This window comes from Salvelinus fontinalis, chromosome 23 (genome assembly GCF_029448725.1).
Source record: "Salvelinus fontinalis isolate EN_2023a chromosome 23, ASM2944872v1, whole genome shotgun sequence".
Lineage (NCBI taxonomy): Eukaryota > Metazoa > Chordata > Actinopteri > Salmoniformes > Salmonidae > Salvelinus > Salvelinus fontinalis.
In genome coordinates, this window is record NC_074687.1 from 15,411,101 (window position 1) to 15,417,100 (window position 6,000).

Genomic DNA, 6,000 nt, shown 5'->3' on the forward strand with positions numbered 1-6,000 from the left:
CTAAAGGGGCAAAACTAGAATATCAATACACAACCATAATGAATAAATGATGGAAGGGATTTATTTTCACATGGACTCATAGCTTGTTACTTAAGAGGCAAAATTGTTGATGTATGGAAATTAAAAAAGATCAACTGTATTCGTGGCATTGAGCTCTAGAATGGCATTTGTTTGTCATCAAAGGGAGTCTGTGTAGTGCAGTCAGTCAGTCAATTTGACACTTTTCTGATATCAATGACAACAGAATTTGGTTTTATTGCTCACAGTAAAAAAAAGTTACCATAATAAAAATTGCATAAAAAACAATAAGAGACAAATATGGATTACACAATGATTGAAGACACATTATGCATCCCAGATAAGTACATGGCCCAGAGGGCCAAATTTCACACATTTTCCTACTTTGTTGTGGCAAAGTCTAACGACAATTTTCATTAAGGTCCATGTCTGTGGGTTATGTTTTGGTATGATAACCACTTATAGGAGGTAGCTAAATGGCATTGGTTATTTGGAACAACAGGATTGAGGATATGCAATGTAATTTTGTATTATCCGGGAACAATATTTGCAAAATAAGGTACTTGATATGTTATTAACTTGAGGTATGAAATAATGTATAAAAGAATTGGAATGTTAATGACATCTCCATGGGTCCACTTTGGGAGGGTCTAAGGTCATACTGTATGCATTTTTAGGGTATATTGATGAGACAGATTGGGCAGCTCTGGGATGTGCTTTATTATCACATCGTACCATAGATGATAACTACACCAAACTTCCCACAGAACAAGGAGCCCCATTGGAAAAGTTTCATAGAGTCATCATAGATTTAATGTAAAATCAGTCACAACAGCCTGTTTTCAAGTTGGCCGTCATTTATTTAAATGTGGAGGAACTGAATAGATTTTTCAGAGCATAAATTAATAACCTCTTAAGAACCCCTTTTTAAAATGTTCACCTAAAATGACATACCCAAATCTAACTGCCTGTAGCTCAGGACCTGATGCAAGGATATGCATATTCTTGATACCATTTGAAAGGAAACACTTTGAAGTTTGTGGAAATGTGAAATTAATGTAGGAGAATATAACACATTAGATCTGGTAAAAGATAATGCAAAGAAAAAAACATGATTTTCTTTTGTTCCATCATCTTTTAAATGCAATAGAAAGGCCATTATGTCACTTAGGAGTCTAAGTGCAATATATATTTTGGCCACTAGATGGCAGCAGTGAATGTGCAAAGTTTTAGACTAATTCAATTAACCATTACATTTCTGTTCAAAATGTTGTATCAAGACTGGTGAAATGTGCCTAATTGGTTTATTAATACATGTTCAAGTTCATAACTATGCACTCTCCTCAAACAATATCATGGTATTCTTCCACTGTAATAGCTACTGTAAATTGGACAGTGCCGTTACATTAACAAGAATTTAAGCTTTCTGCCCATATCAGATATGTCTATGTCCTGGGAAATTTTCTTGTTACTTACAACCTCATGCTAATGCAACCGCTGTGTCAGATTTCAAAAAAACTTTACGGAAAAAGCATAATCTGAGAACGGCGCTCAGAGCCCAAACCAGCCAGAGAAATATCCGCCATGTTGGGTAGTCAACATTATTCATAAATAGCATTATTAATATTCACTTACCTTTGATGATCTTCATCAGAATGCACTCCCAGGAATCGCAGTTCCACAATAAATGCTTGTTTTGTTCGATAATGTCCATCATTTATGTCCATTTATGTCCAATAGCTTCTTTTGTTAGGGCGTTTGGTAAACAAATCCAAAAGCGCGATCTGGTCCATTTGGACGAAACGTTCAAAAAGTTTTATTACAGGTCGAAGAAACTTGTCAAACTAAGTATAGAATCAATCTTTAGGATATTTTTATCGGAAAAGTTCAATAATGTTCCAACCGGAGAATTCCATTGTCTGTAGAAAAGCAATTGAACGAGAGCTACCTCTCAAGTGAAAGCGTGTGACTGAGAACGAGGCTGTAGGCAGACCCCTTAGTCAAACAGCTCCCATCCGGCCCCCCTTCACATGAGCAGCCTGAAACAACGTTCTAAAGACGGTTGACATCTAGTGGAAGCCGTAGGAAGTGCAAATTAACCCATATCCTACTGTGTATTCGATAGGGGTGAGTTCAAAAACTACAAACCTCTGATTTCCCACTTCCTGTTTGGATTTTTCTCAGGTTTTTGCCTGCCATATGAGTTCTGTTATACTCACAGACATCATTCAAACAGTTTTAGAAACTTCAGAGTGTTTTCTATCCAATACTAATAATATGCATATATGCATATTAGCATCTGGGACTGAGTAGGAGGCAGTTCACTCTAGGCACGCAATTCATCCAAAAGTAAAAATGCTGCCCCCTATCATAAAGAAGTTAAGGAGAAGTGTATCTAAAGTTCCATTTATAATAGTTGTATTTTCATCAACATTTATTATGAGTATTTCTGGGAATTCATGTGGCTTTCTGCAATATCACTGCATGTTTTGGAACTACTGAACGTAACACGCCAATGTAAAATACGATTTTTGGATATAAATATGAACTTTACCGAACAAAACATACATGTATTGTGTAACATGAAGTCCTATGAGTGTCATCTGATGAAGATCATCAAAAGTTAGTGAGTAATTTTATCTCTATTTGTGCTTTGTGTGACTTCTCTCTTTGTCGGGAAAAATGGCTGGGTTTTTCTGTGACTTGGTGGTGACCTAACATAATCGTTTGTAGAGCTTTCGCTGTAAAGCATTTTTGAAATCAGACACTGTGGCTGGATTAACGAGAATTTTATCTTTAAAATGGTGCCTAATACTTGTATGTTTGAGAAATTTGATTTATGAGATTTCTGTTGATTTGTATTTGGCGCCCTGCTATTTCATTGGCTGCTATTTCATTCCGCTAGCGGAACCCCTGTCCTAGACAGGCTAATCACATTAGCCCACGTTAGCTCAACCATCCCGCTTGGGACCCACCGATATATAAGTAATTGGTGTAATAGGACTAATAAAGGCAAAGTGTTACTGTGAGGAAAATGCTAAAAGATATCCCAGTATATGTATTTAGTAAAATATTACCAGAGCATCTGCTAAATTACTCAAATGTAAATGTAATAATGGAAGAAATATGACAAAATGACGAAAATAAGGTCAGGATAAGAAGGGCTTAGAAGATCTTATAAGTTTTCTTCTAGGAGATAATATCAGTCATTTAACATGACCTTTATCAATTATGAAGCCTTTGTGTTTTATGTGCATAAATGCTTAAAAAGAAATCTCAAAATGTGATGTTAGCTGACGAAGATTATCTCATAGAACAAAACATATAACATTTAATAAGCCTGCATTTGCCAAATATGTTGTTTTCGGCAATAATACAGAAAAACTACAAAACCCCCATTTATTACCCTATAGGCTGTTGAACGAACCATGGCGGAGTTAATACCTACAAAAATACGCCATACTATTTCTCTCTATAGCTGGAACAGGAAGCTGGCTGGATGAAGTAGCGCCCCCTGGGTTGCCCCAGCCCATGCAGGGAGCTGGCTGAATGTAGTGGCGTCCCCTGGTGGCCCTCACTGGGCCCTCTCCCCCTTCTCCTTGGGACAGGGAGCTGGCTGGATGAAGTGGCTACGGGCGGGGGTCGGACCCCCCAGTCTCTGGAGCGAGACTCTAGACAGACAAGCGTTAATAATTACCTGTAAATGCACACTGAATAGGTTTAATGAACGCATGTAATGCACAATGAACAGGTGTAATGAACGCATGTTATACACACTGCACAGGTGTAATGAACGCGTGTAAAAATGTCCATAACAAGCGTTCTAATCACCTGTAAATGCACACTGAACAGATGTAATGAACGTGTGTAAAAATTACCATAACAAGCTTTCTAATCACCTGTAAATGCACAATGGACAGGTGTAAAGAACACGTGTACAAAAAATGACATTTGACACTTGAAAAAAGCAAGTGAAAAATTATAATTACAAGTGTTAAGACGTGTTCCGGGTAACACGATTTGAACCTTTTGGCCTTCCATACACACAGCATTCTATAATATAACTGTGTTATTTGACGTGTCAAATTAAAAGTTTATTTAACAGTCAAATAGTGTTATTTGACGTGTATCTTTTTTGACACGCAAAGACCCAAACGGCGTTACATAGGCTCCACATACAGTAGCTGGTGTTTGGCGGTTTGAGCTGTCAAATCTGTGAGCTGCTTTTCTGGGTCATTTTCAGGAAGCCACACCCGTCCTACTCGCGTTAGAAGTTCAGAATGAGGAAAGTGTAGGCTATTTAAGTAATAATACATAACAGCCCATGTGTTATGACATTTTTATCATGGCTGTGATGTGGTCATAGCCATGAGGCAAAGCCATGATAAAAATGCCATAACACATGGACTGGCGTATATTATTTATTTTATACAATGGGTTACCAGCATTAAAAAGTAAGATTCTTTCCTGAACCCTCAATTTAACAAAATGTGATGCTACATTCACGAACATTGGAATTTCAGGCGTTCTCTGGTCATTAGTTCTATTCATATAGACTGCCATGTAAAGCAAAACTAACCAAACGCTGGTTGATAGTTCGAGAACTTTGCAGTTTGTTATGGCAAACAAAAATGCTTGCTATGTAGGCTCTTCCCCCCATGCTAGCTATCCAACTACAACACAATCACTTCAGACTGAAGATGGAAAGACAGCAAACCAGCTGCATTTCATTTTACATGTTTTTCTATTGGCATTTCTTTGTATATCCATAAAAATTATGCTGATTTATGATTTCAGCTGGTGTCACGTTCCTGACCTTATTTCCTTTATTTTGTCTTTGTTTAGTATGTTCAGGGCGTGAGCTGGGTGGGCATTCTATGTTATGTGTTTCTATGTTGGGTTCTTTTCAATTAGCCTGATATGGTTCTCAATCAGGGGCAGGTGTTTTACGTTTCCTCTGATTGAGAACCATATGAAGGTAGGCTGTTCACACTGTTTGTTTGTGGGTGATTGTTCCTGTGTTAGTGTTTATGCCACACGGGACTGTTTCGTTTGTGAGTTTGTTCCTGTTCGTGCGTTCTTCGTTGTCTGTAAGTTCTCATGTTCAGGTCTGTTTACGTCGTTTATTGTTTTGTAGTTTGTTAAGAGTTTTTTCGTGTTCGTCTTTCTTTAAATAAATTATTATGTCTTCATACCTCGCTGCATATTGGTCCGATCCTTGCTCCTCCTCAGACGAGGAGGATAACGAACGTTACAGCTGACTGATAAAAGCTGCCTGTCTGTCTCCTCCTGACACATTCATTGCTATTGGACACAGTGGAAATCTCATTTCAATATTGCAACAATCTTGCACATTTTGGAGATAATGTCTATATGCTTTTTACCGTGGAGATCAAGTTTATAAGTTGCAGGGTTGGGCAGTGGATCTGTAAAAGTAGTAGTAGTCAATGTTCCCTCAAAATGTTTGGCACAGGTCTGCTGAGTGCAAACTTGAACATTGTGAAAATTCTGTGCAACTTCCAACAAGCGTTTACTGTGAATATTGAGGCTTTACCCGCTTTAAGTTACAGTTTTAACAGTGGCCATGTAGGCTACTGTCGCTATTTGATCATAATGTAGCCATACCAGAGTGGCCTACCATCAAAAACAATGGAATGAATGCATCCCATAACGTTTTAACATAGAAATAGCTGTTCTATCATTCAGCCTACAGTTTCAGCCAATGTGTGGTGTTCAATGTAGGCCTACATTCCATGAAACATGCATGGCTTGACATTAACCTGTTTATCCACTTGTCCTTCAGACAAGGAGGTGACTGAAAATGTTGTTGTGTTGTTTGATGCAAGAAACCACTTTACAAAATAAAATGCATTGTTATTCCCATACCATTATTACAGAGAATCAGACAAATTATGCTACCCTCTGCCTATTGGCTACTTAGCTTATTCAAGCCTCTCTCAAAATACAACACTGCCCCTTGAA